Source organism: Symphalangus syndactylus, chromosome 17 (assembly GCF_028878055.3).
Source record: "Symphalangus syndactylus isolate Jambi chromosome 17, NHGRI_mSymSyn1-v2.1_pri, whole genome shotgun sequence".
Lineage (NCBI taxonomy): Eukaryota > Metazoa > Chordata > Mammalia > Primates > Hylobatidae > Symphalangus > Symphalangus syndactylus.
The window spans coordinates 99,307,519-99,321,975 of record NC_072439.2 but is presented as its reverse complement, the minus strand read 5'-3'; the positions used below and the strand labels follow the sequence as shown (position 1 = coordinate 99,321,975).

The 14,457-nt window shown below is 49.1% G+C and overlaps 1 long non-coding RNA gene across 3 annotated transcripts in view; it reads left to right on the top strand.

Annotated features, from left to right (window-relative positions):
- The first annotated feature begins 3,961 nt into the window (after nucleotides 1–3,961).
- The window catches only part of LOC134733249 (uncharacterized), a 28,432-nt gene continuing 17,936 nt past the window's right edge, over nucleotides 3,962–14,457 (top strand). For 2 of the 3 annotated variants that reach the window (XR_010116752.1, XR_010116754.1), the window contains exon 1: nucleotides 3,962–7,152. This is a non-coding gene — a long non-coding RNA (uncharacterized lncRNA). The remainder of the gene's footprint in view (nucleotides 7,153–14,457) is intronic. The other variant, XR_010116751.1, reaches the window with a different exon arrangement.

Genomic DNA, 14,457 nt, shown 5'->3' with positions numbered 1-14,457 from the left:
GAGTTTTATGGGTCATTGATGCTGCTTTTCTCAGCAGAAATTACCGCAGAGAGAGAAAGAACTCCTTGAGCTTAAGTGGCCTAGTTCATTAGAGAGCTTCCACACCTGCTGCTCACATGTTAATCACCTCCAGAGCCCAGAGAACAGGCAGATCCCCTCTACAGTAGACCTGACTAAGCCATCAGATCTGAAGGAAGTCAGACCTCAAATGATTGATTATCCTTCAGGATTTGAAGGTTTGTGACCTGGGCCAGAGGCTGCCGCCAGGACCCTAAGCAGCAGCTGGGAGTCAGTGGCGTGACCAGATGCTAGTCCCCTGTCTACCAACCCTTCCTCTGTGATAACTTTCCTACCACTGCCAAAGCTGAGAAAGGGGTGATAGAAACAGAACCAGGCTTTTTTTGAGACAGAGTTTTGCTCTTGTTGCCCAGGCTGCAGTGCAATGGCGCGATCTCACCTCGCTGCAAACTCCACCTCCCAGGTTCAAGCGATTCTCCTACATCAGCCTCCCGAGTAGCTGGGATTACAGGCATGCACCTCCACGCCCAGCTAATTTTTTGTATTTTTAGTAGAGAAGGGGTTTCTCCATGTTGGTCAGGCTGGTCTCAAACTCCTGACCTCAGGTGATCCGCCCACCTCAGCCTCCCAAAGTGCTAGGATTACAGGCATGAGCCACGTGCCCTGCCAAAACCAGGCTTTAAAAGGTGCTGTGGCAGTTTAGAACACAGTTCTGCTCCTAAAGACCAGGGCCCTTGTTCTTATCCCAATAAGAAGGACTTTGTATTCGAACACAGAGTGATGCCCCCGTCCCAGCTCTCTCGTGGCTTAGGGTGTCCAAGTCCATTGGCAAGGCCAGGTCAGGTTTCCTTCTGGGGGATCCAGGGTCAGTACTGAGGCCAGGATGAAGCAAGGGTAGGGGGACACTGGGGCAGAGGGAAACAAAGGTCACTTCTTATTTACAGAGGACACATTTGTTCTAGTGTGTCATGCCCTGAGCTTTTGCACAGTACTGGACCATTCACTGGAGCCCTGAGCTCACACTAACAAACCAAGCGGTTCCAAATGCTTCTCAAAGGTCTGCCTTCCATGGTGACAATTCTGATTCACCACGGCTGGGATGGATTTCTGGGCGAGATAGATGATGAGGAACCAGGAGCCACGCAAGGCCCCCTGAGTCTCGCCCACATGCTATTTGGAGGCAGGCACACATGCTCTTTCTTTGAGACTGTAACAGACCGTGAACACACATTGGTTTGTGTAACTTGAATTCCTTTCTAAAGAACCCTGGACCTAGTCCACCCTCCCCTACAGTCAGTAAACCAAAATGTCGTGGCTTTGGAGAGCTGGTAGAAATGACGAAGCTGCATCTGGCAGCTAATAGTCATGTCATGTCGTTCTCATCCCAGAAACCAGCAAAGTAGTTAAGGTAGTAATTTAATCTGTTCATTTTTTTATTTTCTGCCGACTCTTTTCCCAAACCGATTCCCCAGCTGGTCCCTTGGCCCCATGACACTTTCATCTGTACTCTTCAGGTGGCTTCCAAAGTAGAGGGATTCATAGCCGGGGTTACCTCTAAAAATTGGGCCCAGGGGCCAGGCACGGTGGCTCATACCTTTAATACTAGCACTTTGGGAGGCCAAGGCGGGCAGATGGCTTGAGCCCAGGAGTTTGAGACCAGCCTGGGCAACATGGTGAAACCCCAACTCTACAAAAAATAAACAATTAGCCGGGCGCAGTGGTGCGCACCTGTGATGTCAGCTACTCAGAGCCTGAGGTGGGTGGGAGGATCGCTTGAGCCCAGGAGGTCGAGGTTGCAGTGAGCTGTGATTGTGCCACTGCACTTTAGTGTGTGCGACAGAGTGAGACCCTGTCAGAAAGAAAGAAAAAGGAAGGGAAGGGTGGATGGGGAAAGGGGAGGGGAAGGGGGAGGGGGGAGAGAAGGGGAAGGGAAGGGAAGGGGAGGGGAGGGAAGGGAAGGGGAAGGAAGAGGAGGGGAGGAGGGGAGGGAGGGGAGGGGAGGGGGGGAGAGGTAAGAAATAGGAAAAGAAGAAAAAGAAAAATTGGGCCCAGGAAAGAGACCTACGTGGAGAGGAGAGTGGAGCAGAGCCAGGGCTGGACGAGGCAGCGAGGCACCTGAACCTCAGTAGGTGAGGAGGTGATCTCAAGGTCCCATGACCGGCCGGGCGCGGTGGCTCACGCCTGTAATCCCAGCACTTTGGGAGGCCGAGGCAGGCGGATCACGAGGTCAGGAGATCGAGACCACGGTGAAACCCCGTCTCTACTAAAAATACAAAAAATTAGCCGGGCGTGGTGGCGGGCGCCTGTAGTCCCAGCTACTCGGAGAGGCTGAGGCAGGAGAATGGCGTGAACCCGGGAGGCGGAGCTTGCAGTGAGCCGAGATCGCGCCACTGCACTCCAGCCTGGGTGACAGAGCAAGACTCCGTCTCAAAAAAAAAAAAGGTCCCATGACCACAACACTTACATGACCTTGACGGTCAGTGCATCAGTAAACTTTGCATCCTAGGTGCCTCACTTGCCTCACCCTCATGTTTGCCCTGGTTTGGAGGATATTTCTTTTTTTTTTTTTTTTTTTTTTGAGATGGAGTCTCGCTCTGTCACCCAGGCTGGAGTGCAGTGGCACGATCTCTGCTCACTGCAAGCTCCACCTCCCGGGTTCACGCCATTCTCCCGCCTCAGCCTCCCCAGTAGCTGAGACTACAGGTGCCCGCCACCACGCCTGGCTAATTTTGCTTTTATGTTTTTAGTAGAGACGGGGTTTCACCATGTTAGCCAGGATGGTCTCAATCTCCTGACCTCATGATCCACCCGCCTCGGCCTCCCAAAGTGCTGGGATTACAGGCGTGAGCCACCGCGCCCGGCCGATTTGGAGGATATTTCTATTCCTGAAGGAAGTAGTTCACTTCACTGGTGTGTAAGCCCTGGGTAGCTTTTTAAGAAGATACCAGTGCCAAGCCAATTCCATCCAAACTTTTGGACACAGAGCCTGGGCATCTGGGACTCATCCGCAGGGGAGTCAGTGGTGCAGCCGGGGTTACCCGCTGCTGGTCTGAGGGCTCGCTCGGGGCCACAGGTAATAGATGGATGTTCTGCTGCCGTCTGGCCAGGACTCAGTTGTCTCTGACTTGTCTCCTTCAGGATTTTCTCTGGGCCCCACAAGTCCCGAGGTCTGGCTGAACTTCCGTACAGACTTACTCAGGCCGTCTGCTCTTGGCTACAATACCAGGCACAAACCTCTCCCCCAACTCCCAAGATACCAGCCGGGCTGTCGGCTAAGTTCCTTTTCAGCCTCTAGAGCGTGCAAAGACTTCCCATGGTATATGCTGCATTTTCTTTGATAGTGGCCACAGATACCCCCAAATACCTTGGCAAATAGACCAAATATCCCTTGCAAATAATACCCCAAATACCCGAGGACAGAGTGCTCCCCTCAACTTGTTGAACACATCTCCTTCCAGACTGGAGCCCAGGAAGACCCGTGCTTATCTGACTGCCCACCTCCCCCTTTCCCACCATCCTTGGAAATAAAAGAGCTGCCTCCCTCTCCCTCTTCCTGCCTTGCAGGGATCTCCCATACGCAAAACTCTGTGATCTAATCCTCCAGACTTCTAGAAAATCCTCTCTCCTTAGCACTTGGCTTTTGAGCCTATTGTCATGTTTGGGACTCACGAAAATTTAATTTGACAGTGAAACGTCAGCAATGGGGGATTTGAGCTCCTTCCTGGAAGCTTTGAAACCCCCTGAATGGGAAGCCCCAGAGCAACAAGATGCATAGGAGAGAGAAACCGTCCTGAAGAAGAGAAACCCTCCTGAAGAGGGGAAACCCTCCTGAAGAAGAGAAACCCCCCTGAAGAGGAGAAACCCTCCTGAAGAGGAGAAACCCTCCCGAAGAAGAGAAACCCTCCTGAAGAGGGGAAACCCTCCTGAAGAAGAGAAACCTCCCTGAAGAGGAGAAACCCTCCTGAAGAGGAGAAACCCTCCCGAAGAGGAGAAACCCTCCCGAAGAAGAGAAACCCTCCTGAAGCTCTTTTGAACAACATCATCTCCACGCCACACATTTTGTGCCAAAGCTCGGCATTGTACACAGAGCCTTGGAACACACGTGCTCCATTCTGGGTCTCTACTCATCACTCTCAGCGTTTGGAGAGGAAGGTAAAAGGGAGGCATTTTTACTCCCATCTCATATTTGTATAATGAGACAGAGGAGGGAACTAAGTGACGACCGGTGGCCGTCAGAGGGCAGGCGGTGGAGTGAAGGAGACAGAAAGTGAGAGATGAGGGTTTGGAAGTGGATCTGGAGTTTCTGTTTATGTATTCAACTTATTAGGCTCTTGAGCGGGTCTCATACATTTTATTGAGAAAATTTAAGTCTTTGGCCCAGTTATGAAAAGCTGAAAAATGCATAACCCATCTCTTTCTAGACTGGGGTGCACAGTCTGGACTGGCCTCATGCATATTGATTTACCTGACTCTCCCCCCGCCCACCCCCACCCCACCCCCACCCAGACTCCATCTCTCTGTCAGTCTCTCTGCAAACACTCCCTTTGGAGGTTGGTGAGGCTCACTTCTCCCTCTCCAGGGAACTCATCCTGCATCTCACTCCTCTCTCTTGCCCTGCCCCGCTCTCCTACCCTCCTGCCTGTGGCCCAGCAGGGCTTCGTGCCAGCCCACAGGCCCTACTTCTGTAGCTGCACAAACACCGCTAAGCCCTCCAGGCTCCCAGGAGCTGGGCCTGCCCTCCACGGGAGATTAAGAGCCACAGTGAGTCAGCAGCCCAGCTGGGCCTCTGTCAGCTGGGGCATCCCTCGTCTCCTCTCCCCTCTGGACTCCTTCTCCCCGTTCTGCCAGCCCTTAAGACAGCATCTGCCCCCATACTGGGCCAGCAGAGTCCCAGCTTGGCCCCTCCCTGCCCCTATCCCAGCTCTGGAGCTGTCCCGCCAAATGCCTTGGCCTTTATGGTTGCCCGTGTCTACAAGGCAGAGAAGCCCGCAGCTATGTGGTCACAGTGGCATTCTGGAAGGCTGAGGGAATAGGATGTGCCTCCTCTCGGTGGCTGTGACCCTCTGGGTTCAAGGAGGGAGAACTAAACAGCTGCCAAGACTCATCCGCAGGCCCTGGGTGCCTACACACTTTGAATCACAGCTACTGTACCGTGCTGAGTCACTGCCAGGAATCTGAGGAGACAATAAGCCCCTATTTTAAAAAGATTTGCCAGCATACCCGGGCTTTTACAAATGCTTGAGAATTATTGCCAAAAATAGATATTGGTTTAGGGTCTCCAGTGCTGTCCCGGCAGCTCCGGTGATGAGGGGCCTGCACCATGTATGCAGTCCAAACCTTGCCACAAAGGGGGCCTGGATGTCAGCAAGCCGGGCACCCCTAGACCCGACACGGGGGGCATTGTGGACCACGCCTTTGCTGCTCGAGGGGAGGAAGGGGAACCGCAGGAGGAGCTCTTAGTGCCAACTTTGAAGAACAGAGATTGTGTCTTTGTGCCAACTACTCTGAGTCACTTAATGCCATTCCCATTCACGAGAAGAGAAAAATCTGGTACACAGGACTAACTAGTTTGAATTTCCAATTTCTTGGCAATCCAAGAATTTCAGGCTTCTATAAATAGCAAGTCCTCCAGTGCTCCCTCCTCTGATGGGGGCTGCCCCCTTCCAACCTTGTATTCATTCAGTGAGCCTTTAGAGAGCTACAGACTAGAGAGCCACCCTGTGCCTCAGAGGTTATCTCATGCAACCCCTCACTTAACCGACGAGCAGGGGTGGAACTTGTCCATGTCACAGAACTAAATACCAGGTGCCCAGCCCTGGGGCGAACCCTATAGAGAGGAAGATGGAAGAGACACAACCTCTTCTCTCAGAGCCCCAGATTACCGGAGGAAGCAGTCACTTGCTCACAGAGCAACGATACAAGGGAAAATGTAATTCTATCCATAAAAAGTTGAAATGGCCGGGCGCGGTGGCTCACGCCTGTAATCCCAGGCCTTTGGGAGGCCAAGGCGGGTGGATCACTTGAGGTCAGGAGTTTGAGACCAGCTTGGCCAACATGGAGAAACCCCATCTCTATAAAAATCCAAAAATTAGCCAGGCGTGGTCGTGGGTGCCTGTAATCCCAGCTACTGGGAGGCTGAGGCAGGAGAATCACTTGCAACCATGAGGTGGAGGTTGCAGTGAGCCGAGATCACGCCACTGCAATCCAGCCTGCGCGACAGAGCAGGACTCTGTCTCAAAAAAAAAAAAAAAAAAAAAAAAGTTGAAATGAAGAATCGTGGGAGAGCAAAGACACCAGGTCATTCCTGCACAAGGAATCTGGAAGGATATCATGGGGAAGAGTATTAGAGTTGACCCTCCAGGGATGGGTTGGATTTAGACATTCAGGGATAGAAGAAAGGCGAAAGGGATATGCAGATAAAAGAAACAGCTTAAGACAGCAGAGATGGGATGTCTAAGGAATGCAGGCCAGTTTGGCTGTTATACAGGATGTTGAAACGAAATGATGGGGGTGGGAAGGGGAGTCGGTTACGGGGCTGGATGATGGAAGGTACGGAATGACAGGGTGAGGAATTTGAACATCACCATCATCATTATCATCTAAAAGCACCAGATGGCAAGTTGCCAGGCATCTTACTGAGCACGATTACTCATGTATTGCAGAGTCTGCACTTTATAGGAACTTGAAATTTAAGAAAGAATAAAATTATGGGCAGATATTGAAGCTATATATTATACATAAATGAAAGTTATTTAACACATAAGTATTTCAGTGTAAGTAAAGGAGCAAGTGCATTTAATGGACTAGTGAGGGAAGAAGGCATCTGGGAATTTGTTCCTGGAAGGGATCCCTCTATCCTCAGCCTCCCCTGTGTTCGGCAGCTCTGGGAAAGGCCCAGAAAAGCAGAGATAGCAGTCTTGATATTAGACACTGACTTAGTGTGGCTTTGTGTCTTCTAGATGGCTGATTTCTGAGAAGGAACAGTTCATTCTTAGTCGTTGCTCCAGCTCTCCTTTAAGTCCAGTCCTGAGATTATAGCCCATAGAGGAACACAGATTGGAGAGGACAGGGAGATGGTGGACAGGGCCCACGGAGTACCGCTGTGCAGGTTATCTACTGCACAAGAAGTGGCAAGTAAGAATCGAAATCCAGACCTCCTCCTCTCGTTGAGTAAAAATGAGCTGTGTCCGTAAGGCGGTGAGAAGGGTGCTTTTTCTAGTCCATGCAAAGGCATTTTGTGGGCTTGTGGTCCTGACAGAGATGCGACAAAACGGCTTCTCTAGATAGTGCTTTCCAGCCTTACCCTCCCGCTACTTCCCACTACGGGACACGGGAAACACTTCCAGCCTGATGCCCTGGGCCAGGCACCAGCATGCAGATGACTGTCAGCCAGCCAGCCCTCTACCCTCACCCCTAGCTTGTTTATGCTCCGTTAGGCTGGAGATCTGAGAAAGGGCAGAGGAAAATGTTTGCTAAACTAGATCAAAGACTAAGAAGAATTCACACACATACTCTAAGCACCTATTGAGTCTGGTCCTGCCATCAAACTGTCGAACAGACCTCTGACTATCCTGTCAGACTGTGTCAAACACAGCTGTCAAAACTCTAATGTGTCTGGGCATGGTGGCTCCTGCCTATAATCCCAACACATTGGGAGGCTAAGGCAGGAGGATCGCTTGAGCCCAGGAGTTCTAGATCAGCCTGGGCAAGACAGGGGGACCCCGTCTCTACAAAAAAGAAAAAAGAAAAATTAACCTGGCATGGGAGCATGTGCCTATAGTACCAGCTACTCGGCAGGCTGAGGTGGGGGAGTACTTGAGCCTGGGAGGTCGAGGCTGCAGTGAGCCTTGATCTCGTGACTGCACTCCAGCCTAGCTGACAGAGCAAGAACATGTCTCAAACAAACAAACAAAACCCACTTCAGTGCAGTGTAGGAGTGGGAATCCCCTCAGAGCCCATGGTCAGCAGCCCCCGGCCCCCACCACAGGCCATCCCTGATGGGAGCCACCCGGCTTCTGTCTGAGTACTTTAAAGGAATGACAGAGCTGACGCCCCGATAGCCTCTTCACTGTGAGGGAGCTGTGGTTGTTCCAGCAATCTCCTCTTTTTGTTTAGCTGCAATTAGACCCCTGTAACTTCCACTGTTGATTTGGCTTCTGCCCCCTGTTGCCCTATAGATTTGTAGGTAAGAAAAGAAGAAACAGAAAAAATAGCCCCTCCACAATAAGCTATTCCTTTCTTGCCTCACTCATTTGTCTGCACCAGGAGGCCAAACCCCATAAGAAACGCCCTTAATACTCCCAGCTAAACCTTTCCCTATTGCCCGTGTTATTACATTCTTTGTCATTCTTTGCTTTCTTCCTGTTCCCAGCTTCTGACTCCTGGGCTGGTCTTCTGACCACAGGTGGGCAAGAGTCACTTGGATCTGCTTCCCCTCAAGCGTTGGCTCCTGACTTCCCTCCTCATAGCCTCCCACCACTTTGAATCTGCTCCTCCAGGCAGCTCAGGGTCAATGCTCTGCATGCATCAGCAGCACGGTCTTTAGGAACAGTTGCACAGGTTGTGCATTTTCCTTCTGCCTTTCGGCCCCCAGACCATACCTTTGTTCCCACAGGTTCCTGCTGTGGCAGTCAGTGTTCCTGCCGAGTTCACTGGGTCCCTTTTGACAGGGCAAGATAGAGGCAGAAGAAAACGAGACCTCCTTCTCTGGGGCGCCCTGGTCTCTCAACAACACACCTACCTTTCCCAAATGGATTATTTGCTCTGAGAGGGCAGGATGCACCTCTTATTTATCTCTGGGTCCTTTATGACTGAGTCCAACCCAGGGCCCTAGGCAAGGTAAAGGCTCAGGAAGCGTTACTTGAGTGAATACATGAACAAATGTTAGGAGAGTAGGGTTTGATTTCTAGGGGTGAGAGGAGAGCTGCTGAGCAGCAGGAAAAGATGAGAAGACCCCTAGGGGGGCTCGCTCTCCCTGGCAACTGCTCAGATGACTTGCTATCAGAAAAGACCTCCTGGTCGTGAAGTCACTCTCCTGTGTCTGGCTTCCTCGCAGATGCCCGATTTCCTTCTCTACAAGACCAGTCTTCCCCAGACTGGTCCTTGGAAAAACAAAACAAAACAAAAAACAAACAAACGAAAAAACAGGACTTTCCAAGCTCCATTCCTTCTTTTCCACTAAATCTTTAACAAAGCAAGACACCCATAAGGCCTGTCCTGCAATAGTGACGATGAGGCCCTCTAATGCAGTCGAGTGCTGGCGGGAGATGGAGAGGAGAGAACAGGAATGAAAAGTAGTCTGAAGGTTAAATCAGGAGAACTTGACCCGAAGTGAGTGGTCAGTAGAGACACAAGGTGGAGAAGGGAGAGAGGAGTCAAAGAGAAGTCCTCCAGGAGATGGTGGCGGCCCCATGGATGAAAAACAGAGGTAGGCCGGGTGCGGTTACAGCCTCACCCCTGTAATCCCAGAACTTTGGGAGGCCAAGGCAGGTGGATCACTTGAGGTCAGGAGTTCGAGACCAGCCTGGCCAACATAGTGAAACCCCATCTCTACTAAAAATACAAAAATTAGCCGGGTGTAGTGGCGGGCGCCTGTAATCCCAGCTACTTAGGAGGCTGAGGCAGGAGAATTGCTTGAACCTGGGAGGTGGAGGTTGCAGTGAGCTGAGATCGCGTCATTGCACTCCAGCCTGGGCAACTAAAGGGAAACTCCACCTCAAAAAACAACAACAACAAAAATAAAAATAAAGAAATACAGATGTTGAAAGGATGTGCTGACTGGAGCAGACAATTAGTTTGAGTTTGATTTTGTGCATTTCTGAGGTGTCACCTGGACAGTCAGGATTGTACAACTGGTTATTGGAGGTGTAAGACTCAGTCTTCGATAAGACTATTGTAATAGAAACATAGAAATCTGAGATGATGGTGAGCAAGTGAGGGTGGGAAAGTTTGTCCTAAGACTAGTTTCTGTGTCTTTCAGCTGTTTATGTCAGGACAAAGGCCCAGCTGCCCCTGTCCCAGAGCTGTGAGGAAGCAGAAAGAAAGAGAACCTAGTATGTTCTAGGAGCTGTGCCAAATGTTCTACACAAGCCACGTATTCAATTCTTACCAGATATCGAGACGAGCACTATCCAGTAGAATTTTCTGTGATGATGAAAATGTTCTCTATAATGCTAATGCTGCAACTACTAGCCCCATTTGGCTATTGAACACTTGAAATGTGGCTAGTACAACTAGGAAACTGAGTATTTCCTATTATTTACATTTAATTAATTTAGGTGTAAATGTAAATAGCCATGTACAGCTAGTAGCTGTCATATTGGAAGAGCAGATCTATTTCAACCTCCTCAATTCTTAGGTGAGGAAACAAACAAAGTGACTTTCTCAGCAAAATTATTTTCATTAAAATATGAACTAATGTGCAAACATTCCTTTTTCATGTACCTCTTTTTGTATAACTGAGGCTCTATGTGCTTAATGTGAACCTTGACATGGTGAAAATTTAAAGCCTGTATAACAAAAAAGATCTTTTGATGAATGGAGGGTTTTGGCAAACTTTTAAATTTGTTTTTAATGTTAGGGCCAATTGGATTTTTTTTTTTAGTAATTTAGATATTCATTAATATTAACACAGATAAAATAGCTAACTTTGATTGAGTACTTATTATATGCCAGGTACTTGTATTAGTCATCTATTGCTGTGTAACAAGATACCCCCCAAACTTAGCAGCTTTAAAACAATGAACATGTTGTATTAATTCATTTTCATGCTGCTGATAAAGACATACCTGAGACTGGGCAATTTACCAAAGAAAGAGGTTTAATTGGACTCACAGTTCCACGTGGCTAGGGAAGCCTCACAATCATGGTGGAAGACAAGGAGGAGCAAGTCACATCTTATGGGGATGGTGGCAGGCAAAGAGAGAGCTTGTGCAGGGAAGCTCCTGTTTTTTAAAACCATCAGATCTTGTGAGACTCATTCACCATCACGAACAGTGCAGGAAAGACCCACCCCTACAATTCACTCACCTCCCACTGGGTTTCCCCCATGACACGTGCAAATTGTGGGGGTTACAATTCAAGATGAGATTTGGGTGGGGACACAGCCAAACTATATCATTCCACCCTGGCCCCTCCCAAATCTCATATCCTCACATTTCAAAACCAATCATGCCTTCCCAACAGTCCCCCAAAGTCTTAACTCATTTCAGCATTAATTCAAAAGCCCACAGTCCAACATCTCATCTGAGACAAGGCAAGCTCTTGCCACCTATGAGCCTGTAAAATTAAAAACGAGTTACTTCCTAGATACAATGGGGGTATAGGCATTGGGTAAATACAGCCATTCCAAATGAGAGAAATTGGCCAAAACAAAGGGGCTACAGGCCCTATGCAAGACCAAAATCCAGCAAGGCAGTCAAATCTTAAAGCTCCAGAATGATCTCATTTGACTCCATGTCTCGCATCTGGATCACATTGATATGAGAGATGGGTTCCCGTGGTCTTGGGCAACTCCGCCCCTGTGGCTCTGCAGGGTACAGCCTCCCTCCTGGCTGCCTTCACAGACTGTTGTTGAGTGTCTGTGGCTTTTCCAGGCACACGTTGCAAGCTGTTGGTGGATCTACCACTTTGGGATCTGGAGGACGGTCACTCTCTTTTCACAGCTCCACTAGGTGGTGGCCCAGTAGAGACTCCCAAATGTGGGACCTCTAACCCCACATTTTCCTTCTGCACTGCCCTAGCAGAGGTTCTCCATGAGGGCCCCACCCCTGCAGCAAACTCCTACCTGGGCATCCAGGTGTTTCCATACCTCCTCTGAAATCCAGGCAGGGGTTCCCAAACCTCAATTCTTGACTTCTGTGCACTTACAGGCCCAACACCATGTGGAAGCTGCCAAGATTTGAGGCTTGTGCCCTCTGAAGCCATGGCCCAAGCTGTACTTTGGCCCCTTTTAGTCACAGTTCCTAGGCTGCACACAGCACAGAGACCCTGGGCCTGGCTTATGAAACCATTTTTTCCTCCTAGGCCTCTGGGCTTGTGATGGGAGGGCTGCTATGAAAACCTCTGACATGCCCTGGAGATGTTTTTCCCATTGTCTTGGGGATTAATATTCAGCTCCTCATTACTTTCTGCAGCCGGCTGGAATTTCTCCTCAGAAAATGGGTTTTACTTTTCTATCACATTGTCAGGCTGCAAATTTTCTGAACTTTTATGCTCTACTTCCCTTATAAAACTGAATGCCTTTAACAGCACCCAAGTCACATCTTGAATGCTTTCCTGCTTAGAAATTTCTTCTGCCACATACCCTAAGTCATCTCTCTCAAATTCAAGGTTCCACAAATCTCTAGGGCCAGGGCAAAATGCCACCAGTCACTTTGCTAAAACATAGCAAGAGTCATATTTACTCCAGTTCCCAAAAAGTTCCTCATCTCCTTCTGAGACCACCTCAGCCTAGACCTCATTGTTCATATCACTATCAGCATTTTTATCAAAGCCATTCGACAGTCTCTAGGAAGTTCCAAACTTTCCCACATTTTCCTGTCTTCTTCTGAGCCCTACAAACTGTTCCAACCTCTGCCTGTTAACCAGTTCCAAAGTCACTTCCACGTTTTTGGGTATCTTTTCAGCAGCACCCCACTCTCGGTATCAATTTACTGTATTAGTCTGTTTTCACACTGCTGATAAAGACATATCCAAGACTGGGCAATTTACAAAAGAAAGAGGTTTAATTGGACTCACAGTTCCACATGGCTGGAGAAGCCTCACAATCATGGCGGAAGGCAAGGAGGAGCAAGTCACATCTTATGTGGATGGCAGCAGGCAAAAAGAGAGCTTGTGCAGTGAAACTCCCATTTTTTAAAAAAATATCCAATCTCATCCTCATAATTCAATCACCTCCCACAGAGTTCCTCCCACGATACATGGGAATTGTGGGAGTTACAATTCAAGATGAGATTTGGGTGGGGACACAGCCAAATCATATCACATGTATTATGTCACATAGTTTCTGAAGGTCAGGGGTGACTTAGCTAGATGGTTCTGGCTTAGGGTCTCTGAGGTTGCAGTCCAAGTGTCATCTGAGAGGCTGCAGTCTTCTGAAGACTTGATGGGCTGGAGGATCCACTTGTAAAATGGCTCACACATGGCTGTTGGCAGGAGGCCTCAGTTCCTTACTGTGTGAACCTCTCCATAGGACTGCTCACAACACGTGATCCAAGTGATCCCCACAAACACATGATCCAAGAAAGAGAGTGACCAAACAGGAAGCCTCAATGCTATTTTATGACCTAGCCTTGGAAGTGACATATCATCACAGTTGCTGGATTCTATTGGTTACACAGACCAATCCTAATACCATACAGGAGGAGATCCCATAAGGGTGTAAATACAGGAGGCAGAGATTGTTGAGGACCATCTTGGAGACTGGCTATCTCAGTACTTCACATACACAACGTCACTTTATCCTCGCAAAACTAGCAAGCAAAGGCCCTGCTTCTATAGATGAGGTGATTACGGCTCAGAGAAGTTAAGTGAATTCCCAAGGTCTCTCAGGTAATGAACGGCAGAGCTGTGCCTCCCCCAGGTCTCTCATGCAAAGGCTGCCAAATCTACATGTTTACACTACAACCACTCTACTACACCACTCCAACAGGAATCCTTCTTGATCCATTCCCCTGACTCAACACATTTTATAGCGGCTAAATCTTTTTTTTTTTTTTTGAGATGGAGTCTTGCTCTGTTGCCCAGGCTAGAGTGCAGTGGCACGATTTCTGCTCATTGCAAGCTCTGCCTCTCGGGTTCACTCCATTCTCCTGCTTCAGCCTCCCAAGGAGCTGGGACTACAGGTGCCCACCACCACACCCAGCTAATTTTTTGTATTTTTAGTAGAGACAGGGTTTCACCATGTTAGCCAGGATGGTCTCAATCTCCTGACCTCGTGGTCCGCCCACCTTGGCCTCCCAAAGTGCTGGGATTACAGGTGTGAGCCTGTAATTTTTTTGAGACTGCACCCGGCCTGCAGCTGCTAAATCTTTATCAGAAAATGTTCATTCCTGATTTGTTAAAGAAATTTTTTTTTTTTTTTTTTTGAGACGGGGTCTCGCTCTGTCGCCCAGGCTGGAGTGCAGTGGCGCAATCTTGGCTCACTGTAAGCTCCGCCTCCCGGGTTCACGCCATTCTCCTGCCTCAGCCTCTCCGAGTAGCTGGGACTACAGGCGCCCGCCACCACGCCCGGCTAATTTTTTGTATTTTTAGTAGAGATGGGGTTTCACTGTTGTCTCGATCTCCCGACCTCGTGATTCGCCCGCCGCGGCCTCCCAAAGTGCTGGGATTACAAGCGTGAGCCACCACGCCAGGCCTGTTAAAGAAAATTTAAACTAGGAATAGAGAGATTTTTCCTTACCACAACCAAATGCAACTCATGATAGTGACAAATATAAT